Source organism: Cetorhinus maximus, chromosome 20 (genome assembly GCF_964194155.1).
Source record: "Cetorhinus maximus chromosome 20, sCetMax3.hap1.1, whole genome shotgun sequence".
Lineage (NCBI taxonomy): Eukaryota > Metazoa > Chordata > Chondrichthyes > Lamniformes > Cetorhinidae > Cetorhinus > Cetorhinus maximus.
In genome coordinates, this window is record NC_135898.1 from 75,766,338 (window position 1) to 75,783,039 (window position 16,702).

The window sequence follows — 16,702 nt, forward strand, 5'->3', positions numbered from 1 at the left end:
TGAGGCCATTGACAGATCAATTAAAGTAATTAATGGACCTACCGGTCCAACCTTAAGGTTGGTGGGCAGGCCAGGAGCCCCAGCGGGAAGTAGAAAGAACATGAAACCTCATCCACAGGTGGGATGAGGTTTCATGTAGGGTTTTAAAAAGTTAAATAAAGTTTTTTTGGAAATTATGAACATGTCCCAACTCATGTGACATTGTCACATGAGGGGACATGTAAGGGAATTTTTTTTTTCTATTTTTAATATTTTTGAAAGTAGAGCCGATCTCCCTGAGGCTGCACTTAGCCTCAGGGAAATGAGTGTGCTCTTTCGTGCGCATGCGGGAAAGAGCGCACTCTCGATTTCAGTCATTAACCCCCTCCCCGCCCACACAGGGAGCGCATAGTACTTCCATGCGGATGTCATGCTGGCGGGCCAAAAAAATGGCGCTGCACCTCCGATCAGGGGCGCCGATCAGAAGCGTGCCTGCCCATCAACTTCCCCCCTGACAGGGGGAAAATTCAGCCCCGTGTGTGTGTTTGGCATGACTTCCCTTCATTTAAATTAATGAGAACTATTTATGCACCAAACCATCTTCAGCTGCTTCATTAATGACCTTCCTTCCATCATAAGGTTAGAAGTGGGGATATTCGCTGATGACTGCACAATATTCAGCACCATTCGTGACTCCTCAGATACTGAAACAGTCCATGCCTAAATGCAGCAAGACCTGGACAATATCCAGGTTTGGGCTGACAAGTGACAAGTAACATTCGCACCACACAAGTGCCAAGCAATGACCATCTCCAACAAGAGAGAATCCAACTATTGCCCCCTGATGTTCAATGGCATTACCATCACTGAATCCCCCACTATCAATGTCCTGGGGGTTACCATGGACCAGAAACTGAACTGAACTAGCCATATAAATTCTGTGGCTACAAGAGCAGGTCAGAGGCTAGGAATCGTGCGACGATTAACCCATCTCCTAACTACCCAAATCCTGTCCACCATCTACAAGGCACATATCAGGAGTGTGATGGAATACTCCCCACTTGCCTGGATGAATGCAGCTCCCACAACACTCAAGAAGTTTGACACTGTCCAGGGTAAAGTAGCTCACGTGATTGGCACCACCTCCATAAACATTCACTCCCTCCACCACCAATACACAATGTCAGTAGTGTGTACCATCTACAAGAGGCACTGCAAGAATTCACCAAGGCTCCTTAGACAGCATCTTACAAACCCATGACCACTGCCATCTGGAAGGACAAAGGCAGCAGATAGACGGGAATACCACCAACTGGAAGTTCCCCTCCAAGTCACAAACCATCCTGACTTGGAAATATATCGCTGTCCTTCACTGTCGCTAGGTCAAAATCCTGGAACTCCCTTCCTAACAGCACTGTGGGTGTACCTACACTACATGGACTGCAGCGGTTCAAGAAGGCAACTCATCACCACCTTCTCAGGGGCAACTAGGGATGGGCAATAAATGCTGGCCTAGCCAGCAGAGCCCACATCCCATGAATGAATTTTTAAAAATGGCACAGTGTACACCCAAATTGCCACGATATACTGTCAATCAGTGAGCCTTTCTTACTTCTATATTTTATTCTCACACAAGGATTTAAAGGAATAATTCTGGTGATGGAAGGATGAGCTAAAGGTTGGAGCGAGACCAGTCATTGACAAAGTGAGGTCAGTGACATTATGGGCTTCCAGGAACATCTGATTCCGAACACCTTTTATCACTAATCACAAAATAGAAAGCAGGGTTCCCTACACACTGTTCTAACCACTGTCTTAGAAAGCACTACTTACTGGGAGAACACAAGTAGCATAAGAAATAAAATAAATGGGTTTGAAGCACAAATTCCACTTAAAGGGTATGATGTCGTAACTTCTACAGGGAGCTGGCTACAATTTAGGCATGATTGGCAACTAAATATTCCAGGATATAGGATCTTTAGAAAGGATGGAGAAATTGGGAAATGAGGAAAAGTAGCAATATTGATAAAACGCCCAATTACCAAATCGAGGAGGGATTTCAGTAAAAACGTTAATCAGGCCTTGGAAACACCTTGGGTTGACTTAAAGAACAGCAAATAATGCAAGAAGTTGTTGAGAGTTATCAACAGCTCTTGGGTCTTCCAGCCATCAGGCACAGTAAAGTCTTAACTCTTCAAGTTATCCATTTCTAGACTTTGTTATATGACACTTGAGCATTTCTCTTTAAATTTGAAATGCAAAGCAAATTACAATATGAATCTGATATTATGGATATATTGATTTTTGTATTTGGATTTCAGCCATGCATGTACAGTCAAATATAATGTTCCTGTATCAAACTCTAATTTGTTCCATAATTGAACCAGTATCACAGTCTCACTGCAATATGAGTCACGTGCGAGGCCGGTTATATACAGTGGGCAGAATTTTACATTCCGCGGGCGGGCGCGCAAATGACCCAATTGGGCGTAAAATAGCGCGCGATGGCGCTGGGCTAGAGTCCTGACGTCATCGCACACTCGCGTGATACTTCAGTCGGCAGACCCGCGCGAGAGTCGGCAACACGCGTGCCAACAACTGAGAGGCCTATTAACGCCGTTAATCAATGAATCAACCGCTATTTTCCACTGCCTGTCCAACATTATGGCTGGCGGGCGTGTGAATCGGTCAGGCGGCCTTTGGGTTTTTGAGGAAACCTCATCCAAGGGCGGGATGAGGTTTCCAATAATAATTTTTAAAAGCTAAAAATGTTTGAGCAGAATTTTTATCATCAACATGTTTGGGAGAGTGATTCTCACCCAAATGCATGGGTGGAAATTTTTCCCAGGGTTTCAAAATCTTTATTTAAAGGTTTAATATTCTTCAGCTCCCTGAGGCAGCTCTCTGCCTTCAGGGAGCTTTCATTGCGCATTCCCCCCCGCGCCCACACTGACTTCAACGCTCACCTTCCTCCCGCCTCCACCCCGGCAGCGCTGAGCTCCTCAGCGCACGTTTCATGCTAGGTGGCCACTAATTGGCCAGCCAGCTTGAAATCATGGTTTGGGGCCAATCATGGGCAGCAGGACATTTCCCAGGCTGCTCCCGGGCCTCCCCACCACGCGCACACCCGACAACCCAAAAATCCTGCCCAATGATTTTCTTTATCCCAATCTATTCGGGCAATGTATGTTCAAATGCAGTAATCTTTTTACATTCTTTCACAGCATGTGGGCACTGCCGGCAAGGCTGTCACTAATCACCCTTGAGAAAGCACGGCTGACACAACTTCTCGAACGGCTGCAGGCCATATGGTGGAGGAATACCCACAGCGTTGTTAGGGAGGGAGTTCCAGGACTTTGACCCAGGGACAGTGAAGGAATGGCGATATATTTCTAAGTCAGGATGGTGTGTGGCTTGGAGAGGAACTTGCAAGTGGTCTTGTTCCCTTTTTTCTGCCCTTGTCCTCCTAGGTGGTAGAGGTCATGGGTTTGGAAGGCATTGTTGAAGGAGACTTGGTGAGTTGCTGCAGTGCCTCTTGTAAATGATTCACACTACTGCCGCTGTGCATTGGTGGTGGAGAGAATGAATGTTTAAGGTAGTGGACAGGGGTGCACACGGTGCCAAACTCATGGCTAGGGGGAGCCTGGACATTTGGTATGGTAAATGGAGCTCTTGTCATCCAGACATCCAGCTGCAGATCTGAAAGACAAGATTTTCAAAAATCAGAGCTGTCAGTTTGAAACCCTTTTTCACACCGGTCTTTCAGGTCACCTTCGCTGACAATTGCACTGCTGCTTTCGACCTTTGGGCAGCTTTGTGATTCTATTTTTTTTTTGAAAAGCCCACCAGAAAACCACAAAGCTGTCCAAAGGTCAGCAGCAGCTATTCCTATTGGCAGCAACTGTCACGAGAATGTTCTTGGTTGAAAATCTGGTCAAAAAATGAAAAGTTAAATCCCTGAATTCATTTTAGAGCCAATTGTATGTTGAAGAGGGGAGGGTGGGGGTCACTTTTAAGGTTTAGCACCACAAAATACTGGTTCACTTCTCAAGATTCTCTTTTGAATTTAAACCGGCATATAAATACATTCTAAATTTCCACTAACATTCCCCTTCCCTCAGAAGCTGTCTCACAAATTGTGCTGTACACTGTGAATTTACAACCTATCCCCACAGGTTCCAAATGACATTGCATTGCATTTGCACTAAATAAATGTGCAAATAGCATTTCAAACTGACAAGATTAAAGTCAATGGAAAAGACTCTTGAGAATTGTGTGCAGTGTACAACAGTGTAAAACAGGTTACTGATTCACTATAAGCCCATTACGCACTCCTGTCCTGCCAATTTCACCTCACAAAGCCTGCGCACAGTAAACTTCCATTAGCCACAAAATAAACAGAACTCCAGCCATGGGATAATTCTGGACAACAAAGGCCATCTAGCCCAGCTCATCTCATCCATCCAAATGACATACGAACATAGGAACATACATGTTAGGAGCAGGATTGGGCATTCAGCCCCTTGAGTCTGCTCTGCCATTTGGGAACATTGCCGACATTATGCCAGTGCTGACAACTCATAAGTACTTAATTGGCTGTAAAGCGATTTAGGACATCGTGAAAAGTGCTGTATGAATGTAGCATTTGTCTTTTCTCGTGGCATCTGCATACAGTAGGCAGAGTGACTGTAGCAATGATGGAATCGGAGGCTCAGTGCTGATTCTCTAAGGATGGTTAATCACAGAGCAATCAACAGATGTTAGGGAAGTGGCTGCAATAAATCACATTTACAAAACAATTCAACGCTGTAGCTAATACAACCTTATCATTCTGACTTCTCTGGTGCCAACCCACAATCTACCATAACTGGCATCTGCCTCTTTTACACTAATGACACTATCCCCAGGATTTGTCAATCAGACATGTACAAGCAGCTCAGGAAAAATGTAGATTGAATTGTTGATCTGAACTTTTCAGAGAAGAACGACATGGTATAAAAATTCAGTACGGCCTTAACTCAAGAGCTAAATTGTATCCCTTTCCTCCAGAAGCCATCATACAAATTGTGTTGTATACTGTGAATGGACTGCCTATCCCCACAGGTTCCAAATGATACTGCATTACATTTGTACTGAATAAACATGCAAATAGCATTTCAAAAACATTCCAATTATTGTTTGAGGTGTGAGAGAAACAAAAGGCGGGAAATGCAATTAATAAATAAAAAACTCCAACAGCAGAAAAAAAAGTGACAGCAATACCCTGAAAGAAATCATTTCTAGCAGCACTTAAGTCAAAGGATTAGGTTTCTATAAAGGGCCTTTATAGTCAAAGTCCTTTATGATGCTTCTCTGGGATTTCAATGGATTTTTTTTACAATGGATGATCGGGAGAATCCTAACCCCCAGAGGAATTTTAGTCCCACAGTGTGACTACCTTCTGCTAGATTTTAAATAGGATGGTGCAGTGTTGGGTGAACCTAGGATGCAGTAGAGATTTGTAAAACTTTTCTTTAAGCAATCTCCTAGAGACAAATAGGGGGGGGATGTCATTTCCAGACTTCGCAAGAGTAATAAAATCGGAAATTTCCCTTGTATGAAATAATTGTATTGAATAATATCATAAACCAAGGCAGGAAAAAGCCTTCCACTTCTCCTACAGATTGGAAAAGATCTTGTGTCGTTTATCTGGGTCGCAAGTATTGAATCTTTCCCCCAAATATTAATTTACTGTCACTGTGTCCATATGGTACAATGTGCAGAACATGTTAATGAGGACTGAGGCAATCACCAAAGTCAGTGTTGTCGTCTGCACTTTGCTATAAATAATTAACGGGATATTTTCCTGTCAAATTAACAATATTGAACAATGTTGTTAAAGTAAAATTTTTACTCTCTGGTTTGTTTAATAGTCATAGTAAGATCACCTATAGGGCACATACAAGCTAACACTGCATTATATCATTGCTGCTCTTAATATTAATGACCCATCCCATGCTGCATATATATCGGATGATATTTGTAGCCAGGTGCCAAAAATATCCGTTATCATTTTACCAGGACCTTTCTGTGATTGTTTGGTGAATTGATTGGTGAATCTTGAAAGGGAAAAAATATCCTGCGGTGACTGAGTGGAAGGGTTAAGGTGGGGTGATAAGGGGCCCGGAAGCAGGTGAATCACCAGGGCCCGTGTTTTTTCTCCCTGGTCCTGGTGGTGAATGGGGTGCCAATCAAGTGGGCTACTTTGACATGGATGGCGTTGAGTTTTTTGAGTGTTGTTGGAGCTGCACTCACCCAGGCAGCTGGAGATTATTCTATCACACTTCTGACTTGTGACGCGTAGATAGTGGACAGGATTTGGTGGGTCAGGAGGTGAGTCACTCACTGCAGGATTCCCAGCCTCTGACCTGCTCTTGTAGCCACAGCACTTATATGGCTGGTCCAGTTCAGTTTCTGGTCAATGGTAACCCCCAGGTCCCTGGAGGTCACCTCCCAACTCCCAGCTGCAGAGCAGGGGGCCAGTGTGGACTCCATTATTCAATACACCCCCACACTCTCCCACCTTCCTGAGCTGCTTCCACCACAGCTCACTACTGCAGGTATCCCCCTCTCCCAGCAGGGCATCTCTGCAGGTCCTCCCATTGGTCCAGCCAGATGCCTGTCCACCCGTTGTCTTTAAATGGATGGTGCTCCCAGAGGAGGCCTTTTTCAATTTATTTTTTCAGGGGATGTGGGTATCGCTGGCAAGCCAGCATTTTTTGCCCATACCTAATTGCCCTTGAACTGAGGCCCACTTGCTCGATCAGTTAAGAGTCAGTCACGTTGCTGAGAGTCTGGAATCACACGTAGGTCAGACCAGGTAAGGATGGCAGATTTTCTTCCCTAAGAGTCAGATGAACTAGATGGGTTTTTATAACAATCGACAATGGTTTCAAGGTCATTACTGAGACTAGCTTTCAATTCTGGATTTTCTTATTAATTGGATTTAAATGCCACCAGCTGCCATGGCAGGACTTCAACCCGTGTCCCTAGAGCATTAGCCTGGGCCTCTGGATTACTAGTCCAGCGACATTACCACCATGCCACTGTCCCCCACTATTTAGACTCTTAATTAACTGCCTCCAGTAAGCTCGCATAGGTGGGTGGCCAGGCATTACCAGCAGGGTCAGGACCAACACTTGGTCCCAATCTCAGAAAATCTTCAACGGTGATATTATTCTGCCCACCGGGCAGAATCTTCCAAGCTGGAGTATAAGTTGGGAGATGGGAGCGGAAATTAGAGTGATTTCCGCTCGGGGGCGGGATGGATGGCTTTCACGCTGGTCAGCTCATTATATATGCACGTGTGAGGAGCATGCTGAATATTACAGTTGTAGGGGGGCAGGAAGTCACCATCCCAACCCTTACCCCAGGGCATCGAGGTTCAGGTGCCATATTTAAAGGGCACTGGACAACAATTCACTCACTGCAAGCCAGTGATATCACTTTTACTCTCATTATCTCACCCTGCTAGAAACAGTGATATCGCAGAGCAGACAATGTGTGGACCCATAGTTCAGCAATGTCTCCCTGCAGGTTTTCCTGCAGGCCATTCAGGAAAGGGGGACGTCCTTTTCCCCAGGGGATGGCGGCAGGATACCCTCCCGTCTCACTAAGGCAGCCTGGGCAGAGGTCACAGCGGAGGTTAGCGCCCATGGGGCCCACATTGGAACTTGGCCCCAGTGCTCTGCCAGGGTAAGTGGCACCATCTACTCACTGCAAGGCAACACTTATAAGGACATCAGGCAATGTAAGTGTGTGTGTGCAGAGGGATGTCAGACAGGATTTTGGGTTGAAGCACTCAATAGCAGGTGGGGCATGTGCTCTGAATGTGTGACACCCACCTCACACTATCAATGTTCTATCCATTGCAGGACATTGTACTTGTTAACCAGCTACTGGGAAGGGCTCAGGAACTGGCAAAGGCATGCACGCTCCTAAACTGCTCATGCACCCATTGGGATGACATTAAATCCTTCCCTCTGTCTGCAGGAAAGAAATGTGCACAGCAAAAGGGAGCAGTCTTAGGTCAGTGGAGGACTGCCGGATATTCAATCCTCACCCCTTTCAATGAGGAGTCTGCAGAGCTAGCCAGGGAGGACTGGGACCGTGCCTATGGCAAAGACAAGACAGGACTCTCAGAGGAGGCCAGTGAGGATGCCTCCAGTCTGCAGTTGTCAGATGCACTAAAAGAGTGCGATACTGTTTAGATAAGGGAGTTTGGATAAGCATCAGTTAAATCTTTCTCTGCACCACTCCAGGTACTAGCAAGCAGGCCAAGACTAAGAGGAGGAGGCAGCCCACCCCCAGCTCCACCTCCACTTCCACCCCCACCCCCAGCTCCATCCCCAGCTCCAGCTCCAGCCCCAGCTCCAGCTCCACCCCCAGCTCCAGCTCCACCCCCAGCTCGAGCTCCACCCCCAGCTCCAGCTCCACCCTCAGCTCCAGCTCCAGCTCCATCCGCAGCTCCAGCTCCAGCCCCAGTTCCAGCTCCAGCCCCAGTTCCAGCTCCACCCCCAGCTCCACCCCCAGCTCCAGCTCCACCCCCAGTTCCAGCTCCAACTCCATCCCCAGCTCCATCCCCAGCTCCACCCCCAGCTCCAGCTCCACCCCCAGCTCCAGCTCCACCCCCAGCTCCAGCTCCACCCCCAGCTCCAGCTTCAGCTCTACCCCCAGCTCCAGCTCCCACCCCCAGCTCCAGCTCCAGCTCCATCCCCAGCTGCATCCCCAGCTCCACCCCCAGCTCCACCCCCAGCTCCATCCCCAGCTCCAGCTCCAGCTCCACCCCCAGCTCGAGCTCCACCCCCAGCTCCAGCTCCACCCCCAGCTCCAGCTCCAGCTCCACCCCCAGCTCCAGCTCCACCCCCAGCTCCAGCTCCAACTCCATCGCCAGCTCCAGCTCCACCCCCAGCTCCAGCTCCAACTCCATCGCCAGCTCCAGCTCCACCCCCAGCTCCAGCTCCATCCCCAGCTCCAGCTCCACCCCCAGCTCCACCCCCAGCTCCAGCTCCATTGCCAGCTCCACCCCCAGCTCCATCCCCAGCTCCAGCTCCATCCCCAGCTCCACCCCCAGCTCCAGCTCCATCCCCAGCTCCACCCCCAGCTCCAGCTCCATCCCCAGCTCCACCCTCAGCTCCAGCTCCACCCCTAGCTCCAGCTCCATCCCCAGCTCCAGCTCCAGCTCCATCCCCAGCTCCAGCCTCAGCTCCAGCTCCACCCCCAGCTCCAGCTCCAGCTCCATCCCCAGCTCCAGCTCCACCCCCAGCTCCAGCTCCATCCCCAACTCCAGCTCCATCCCCAGCTCCACCCTCAGCTCCAGCTCCACCCTCAGCTCCAGCTCCATCCCCAGCTCCAGCTCCATCCCCAACTCCAGCTCCAGCTCCATCCCCAGCTCCAGCTCCACCCTCAGCTCCAGCTCCACCCCCATCTCCAGCTCCATCCCCAGCTCCAGCTCCACCCTCAGCTCCAGCTCCACCCCCAGCTCCAGCTCCAGCTCCACCCTCAGCTCCAGCTCCACCCCCATCTCCAGCTCCATCCCCAGCTCCAGCTCCACCCTCAGCTCCAGCTCCACCCCCAGCTCCAGCTTCAGCTCCACCCTCAGCTCCAGCTCCACCCCAGCTCCGGCTCCACCCCCAGCTCCAGCTCCAACTCCGTCTCCAACAATAGCTCCAGCCACAGCTCTGCCACCACTTCCGAGGATGATGCCTCAGAATCCTCAGAGGATGCACCATCATGACCTTCATTTGCAACCTACACCAGCGCAGAAACAATCAGCTTGGTGGGTGCACATTCTAGAGTAGTCTTCTGAGTAATCTGGTGAGCGCATCACAGATATGGGCCCACAGCTGATGGAGGAAGTGACAGCCGAGCTCTCTGACATTCAGAGGACAGCTGAAGACGAGGGCGCTGCTGAGCCCCACGCAGATGACAAGCCTCGACTCGGAGTTAAGAGACATGTTAGAGATGCAGAGACAGCAGGGGGAACATCATGCAGTGTTGTCAGAGGCCATGCACAGACTGGAAGGAAGGCTGGAGGACTCGGGCCAAGTTCTATCTCCTCTAGTCATGGCTCTAGCCTGCGAGCACTTGGCTGCCTCCATGAAAAGGATGGCAGCCAGCTTGGAGACCCAGGCCCAGCAGAACATGTAGTGGCTGCTGGCTATGTGCTCGGACCTGCCCTCCATCACTCTAGCCATAGGTGCAGTGCAGCAGTGGCTATGCGAGAGGAGGACAGGGTAAACCCAACCCCCCTCCAAGTGCCCTTTCTCCTCAAGGAGTCATGGAATGCCATTGTTTACTGACAGGGAGGAGGAGCATCAGGCATGCACCCTGCGGCTTCATCTCAAGACACTCCCAAGGGTGCCCTGCTGCTCCACTTTCCCTCTGCCGGTGGCCCCATCACCTCCAGTAGGTCAGGCTGAAGAGGGTGCACCTGCGCCTGTGCAGGAGACCCTTAGTAGTCCAGGACCCTTTAGGCCATGGGCCACCAGACATATGTAGGTACATAGGAAAGAACAGCACGAGTAGACCATTTGTCCCCTCAAGATTGCTCCACCATGCACCTTGATCCCGCAACTGGTCGCTGATTTCCCTCAATAGCCCAAATACCTTGACATCTTATCAACTAGAAATTGATCTATCTAATTGATGAGCCTACTCAATGGCAGTGCCTCCATTCTCCTATGGGATGTTGAGTAATCATCACAGTCAACCGAGTGTAGCAGTCAGCAGGCTGCCTCCACCTCAGCTGTGGTTGTCGGGGCTGCACCTAGATGTGATGGTGGAAGAAAGAAAGATAAAGAGGTTTTGAAGGCATAGGGGTGGCACACAGGTGCCCAACCCTGTATAGACTTTTTGCACTTGTAAATATACATTCACTTGCACTGTTTGGAAGTTCCCTGCATTCTCATTTTGCTGCTAGTTGCTTAGATGGTCGTGTGGATTTAAGGGCGTGGAACTTATTCCCCTATCAGATTCCGATTGTGTTTTACGTTCGAGATACTTATCTCACACTATTAGCATTGTGATCACTGATTATACTGACCTGAGGATGCTTAAGCAGTGGCCATCAATCCTGAATATGCAGCCTAGGCACACATCCTGCAATCCATCAGTTGCATCTCACCAGGTTCTGAGCTCTATGCAAATGGTCTCTGTCCAGTGCCTGTAGCTAAGTCATTGCATCTCCTGCTGCTCTTGTTCTGATCTGAGATGTGAGGAGGATGCAAAGTATCCTCAAGGGAAGTTAAACAGTCTAATTGAGTAGCAAGGATCACTGTCGATGGAATGTGAGTGCGAAAAGCATAAGGCTCTCTGCTGTGTTCTGAAGAATAAAAAACCAGAAGCTTCCCAGTTGTTGAGAAAATGGAGAGGTGTGGGCGTCCAATCAGACCTGGCTGTCCTTGTCCAAATGTAATTTTCAGCTAACATACAGGTGTAGCCAGCAAGTAAGGAGGCAATTGGCAAATTTGCCTTGATTGCAAGAGGGATTGAGTGTAAGGTTAAAGAGATTTGGGTGCAGGTGACTATAACCTTGGTGAGACCTCACCTGGTCTATTGTGTGCCCTGTTTGTCTCCTTATCTAGGGAAGCATTAGGCCTCATGTAAAGGGATTGCAACCAAGGTCACCAGGCTTAATTCAGGGACTGAGGGATTATGCCATGAGGTGAGAGTGAAAAGAATGGGTCTGTATGCTGACAGTGCAGAGGTTATCTATGTGAAGCATAAAGACCTATTACAGAGCTCTGCAGGGTGGAGGCAGGAAAGACGTTTAACCTGGCTGGGGTGTCCAGAATCAGGGGACATAGTTTCACAGTAATAGGTAGGCCATCTAGGACTGGGATATGTAGGATTTTCTTCAGTTTGATGGTGGTGAGTGGTTGGAACTCAATACTCCATTGGGCAGTGGAGGTACTATCATTGAGTACGCTCATCAATTAGATGGACAGATTTCTAGCTGATAAAGATGTCAAGGTATTTGGGCTATTGAAGGAAATGAATGACCAGTTACAAGAACAGCCCTGATCAAGTTACATGGTTGAGCAAGGGGACAACTGGTCTACTCATACTGTTCTTCCCTATGTACCTATGTCCCTTGGTCCTCCTGAAAGATTTCTCTGCAAGGTATCCTCTCCATTTGCAGCAGGTGTCAGCGTGACAAGAGTGCATTGCTGCTGAGATAAGATTGTATGTGGCTTTCAAAATGTCATGCATATGAGCTTTGTGGAGCCAAGGGAAAAGATCATTTTTCCTTACAGGTGCCCAATGTCACAGAAGCGTGCAATGTTGTGCAGGTACTGATGAGCACATATGGTGTAAGGGGTATGCCTATTGACACAGATTGGCGCATGCAACGGATCATATTATCAGCAGAGCTAATGTGAAATAGTGCAATTGATTTCAGCCATCAGAAAACAAGGTCAACGAAAGTAAACCATGAAGCGTGGCCCAAGCCAGGAGCCGCGGCCTGCCGGCCAGCAGAGATTAAAAACAACAGTGTAAAAGGATAAGTGTTGGCAGCTCACTCAGCCTGGGATCTGTTAGCTATAGTTTGTCACAGGCCTGTCTGCCGTGTCACACCCTTGCCATGGCCTTGTCCTGTACCTCTGCAACATCCTGGCCCTTATCATCACCATTTCCTTCCCCCTCCTCATCAGGGGAGGAGACTCACTCAGTCACATGTACATATACATGAATATATGAAATAAGAGCAGACGTAGGCCATTCGGCCCCTCAAGTCTGCTCCGCCATTCAATAAAATCATGGCTGATCTGTTTATGTTTTGAGTTCTACGTTCCCATCTAGCCCCGATAATCTTTGATTCCCTTGCCTAACAAGAATCTATCTACCCCTGCCTTAAAAATATTCAGTGACCCCGCCTCCACTGCCTTCTAAGGCAGAGTTCCAAAGTCGCACAACCTTCTGAGAGAAAACATTTCTCCTCATCTCTGTCCTATAAGGGCAACACCTAATTTTAAAACAGTACCCTCTAGTTCTGGTCTCACCCACAACAGGAAACATCCTTTCCATGTCCACCTTGTCAAGACCATTCAGGGTCTTATATACCTGAATCAAGTCATCCCTCATTCCTCTAAACTCCAGTGGAAGCAAGCCCAGTGTCCTCCATGTCTCCCTCGAGGTTGTGCAGGATGCAGCAGATAATGATGACCCAGGACACTCTCTGTGGGGAATATTGGAGTGCTCTGCCTGAGTACTCCAAATATCCAAACCTCATCTTTAGGAGGCCTATAGTTTGCTCAATGGTGGCCCTTATGGAGGCCTGGGTGGCATTTGACCTCTCCTCAGCGGCACTTTGCGGCTGGCAAACTGGCATCGTCATCCAAGCCCTCTGGAGGTATCCCTGGTCTCCAATGAGCCAGCCCTGCAATTGATGAGGTGCTTCAAACGCTTGTGGCACCTGGAGCGGGTCAGAACGTAGGCATCCTGAGAACTCCCTGGGAACCGAGCACAAATCTGCAGGATTTGTCTGGTGTGACTACATATCAACTACACGTTGAGCAAGTGGATACCTTCCCTGTTGATGAATGTGACTGGCTGTTGCCAGGGAGCTCTCAACACCACACATGTGCAGTCAATAGCCCCTTGCACTTGTGGGAATCATGTGATTGCTGCAAAACCCAAAGCTGCGGCTGTCTGGCTCTCAGGATCCAAGCAGAATCTGACCAAACCATGTGCTTTCCTGAAGGGGGCATCCGTCACCTCCCGGATGTGCATGTTCATCACTAACTGGGATATGCCACACAGGTCCCCAGTGGAGCCCTGGAAGAAGCCACTGGTAAAGAAGTTTAGGGCTGTGGTCACCTTTAATGCCACCAGTATGGGATTGCCTCCCAGAACTTACGGATGTAGGTCTTCATTGAGCAGCTGGCATATGTGATTCACCACATCCTGGGACATCCGAAGGCACCTCTGGCTTTGCCTCTCACTCATCTTCAGGTAGCTACAGTGCCTGCAATATAGCCAAAGCCGGGCCAATGCTTGCTGTTGCACTGGCCCCTGGTTGCCAGCATCCTGAGCTTCTTGCTGGTCTGACCATTGCTCCTCCTGGCCCTGGGCCATCCTGTGCCAGTTCCTCCTCAGCTGGACCACACCCAGTAGAAGGACAGGGGTGTCTGGAGCTTGCATCATGTATGCCTGAGGTGATCCATCTAGTCAGCATATTCTTTGGCACTTCGCCGCCATCCCTGACCCTCTAAGTCCATGCTAAGCCCTGTACCTGGCATCAGTCTACCCCCGACCGCTCCCCCACCCCCCCAACCCCATCATGGTGAAGGACATCCTGGAGGGTCACAGATGAGTGTTCCTCCCGTTTATACCTTCATGTGCATGGAGACATTGTGCATTGACCAGGGTAATGACAGCCATGTTTGCAAACTCTCCCTCAGACACAAGAACATCCTTACATCACCCTCAAAGAACAATCAAGAGACCCTTGCCTTGTCATTATAGACATATCACCCAACCCTTGTCAGCCATGAGCATGTACCCAGGAGATGAGAAGTTCTGAATCGGGACACTTCTGTCGTCCCCCACCCATGTTTGTTGGAGATACCAGCTTCCTCCCTCACTCCATTCCTGCCTCAGGCAACACGAGATGCCAATTGGTACACAATGTACGGCAGTTCCCAACCTTGATTGCATCTCGTTAGAATGGGGCCATGAGTCATGGAGAATGCTGGTTTCTTGGTTGTTGGGCCATCAGCTGAGCCTGGTTCTTCAGCTCTTCACCCAATTGACTCATGATTAGTAGTGTGCCCCTTTACTCAGCCCAACAAGCAAAGCATTAACTCCTCCCACGTGAAAAGACACTCCTGCCAGATCGACCTCTTGCGACATTTTACGAACTGTACAACAACCTTGCAACATTCAAAATGGTACGTGTCAAATTCCTTTGTGCCTCAAGCACCTTCGACCCTCCCCCTATCACTCACCAAGATCCACCCATCATCCTTCACAATCACTGGCTTGTTATTCCTCTTCCTCCTGTGACCCTTCAACCTCCCCCCATGAACCTGAATCCTATTGTTATCTATGTGGACACTCCTGCTCTGCCCATGCCCCTCCTGAGACTGACCCCTCCCATTCTCAAGGCCAGCTGTTCTGTGACTTTCCACAAATCTCCTTGAGATCATACACTACCTGCCCATGACCCTAGAATTTCCATCCTACCTGATCCAACTCCCCCCTCTACTGTTATTGTTCCCTCTGCCTCCCAGTACCTTATTTAAATCCTTAGGACGCAACTCTGGACATTGCGGAACCCCCTTTAGACCTATCTCTCAACAACACTCACTGTCCAGAAAGCCCATTCACCACCCTACAATGGGACAAACAACATGTGAGACATACATACGAACATACGATATAGGAGCGGGGTAGGCCACTTGGCCCCTTGACCCTGGTCTGCCATTCATTAAGATCATGACTAACCTGATGGCAACCTCAACTACATATTCCCACCTACTCTCGATAACCTTTAACCCCCTTGTTTATCAAGAATCTATCTACCTCTGCCACTTTTGAGGAACAGAGTTCCAAAGACTTACGACACTCTGAGAGAAAAAAAATCTCATCTGTCTTAAATGAGTGACCCCCTATTTTTAAACAGTGGCCCTTAGTTCTAGATTCTCCCACAAGAGGAAACATCCTCTCCACATCCACCCTGTCAACCAGGATCTTCTCTGTTTCAATCAGTTCACCTCTTACCTTTCTAAATTCAAGTAGATACAAGCCTAACCTGTCCAACCTTTCCTCATAAGACAACCTAGTCTAGCAAATCTTCTCTGAACTGATTTCGATGCATTTACATCCTTCCTTCAATAAGGAGGCCGATAGAGTACACAGCATTCCATTTGTGGTCTCACCAATGCCCAGTATAACTGAAGCATAAATTCCCTGCTTTTATGTTCAATTTCCCTCGTGCTAAATGATAGCATTGTATTAGCTTTTCTAATTACTTAATGTACCTGCATGCTAACCTTTTGCGATTTATGCACTAGCATACCCAGATCCCTCTGCATCTCAGATTTCTGCAATCTGCCACCATTTATATAATATGTTTCTTTTTTACTCTTCCTGCAAAAATGGACAATTTCACATTTTCCAACATTATACTCCACTTGGCAGATCTTTGGCCACTCATTTAACCGATCTATATCTCGTTGTAGCCTGCTTATGTCCTCTTCACAGCTTACTTTCCTATCTATCTTTGTGTCATCAGCATATTTAGCAACCATACTTTCGATCCCTTTGTCCATGTCATTTATATAAATTGTAAAAAGTTGAGGCCACAGCGCCGATCCCTGTGGCAAACCACTCATCACATCCTGCCACCCAGAAAATGATCCATCCATGCCTTCTCTCTGTTTCCTGTTAGCTAGCAATCTTCTATCCATGCCAATATGTTACCCTCTACACCATGAGCTTTTATTTTCTGCAATAACCTTGGATGTGGCACCTTATCAAACGTCTTATGGAAATCTAAGTACAGTACATTCACTAATTCCACCCTTTATCCACAGTACATGTTATTCCTTCAAAGAACTCCAATAAATTGTTTAAACATGATTTCCCTCTCACAGAACCATGTTGGCTCTGCCTGATTCCTTGGATTTATCTAAGTGCCCTGCTATAGCGTCTTTAATAATAGCTTCTAACATTTTCC

At 48.3% G+C, this 16,702-nt stretch overlaps 1 protein-coding gene across 1 annotated transcript in view; it reads right to left on the reverse strand.

Annotated features, from left to right (window-relative positions):
- Positions 1-16,702, reverse strand: part of dntt (deoxynucleotidyltransferase, terminal) — a 324,009-nt gene that overhangs the window by 219,242 nt on the left and 88,065 nt on the right. The window lies entirely within an intron of this gene.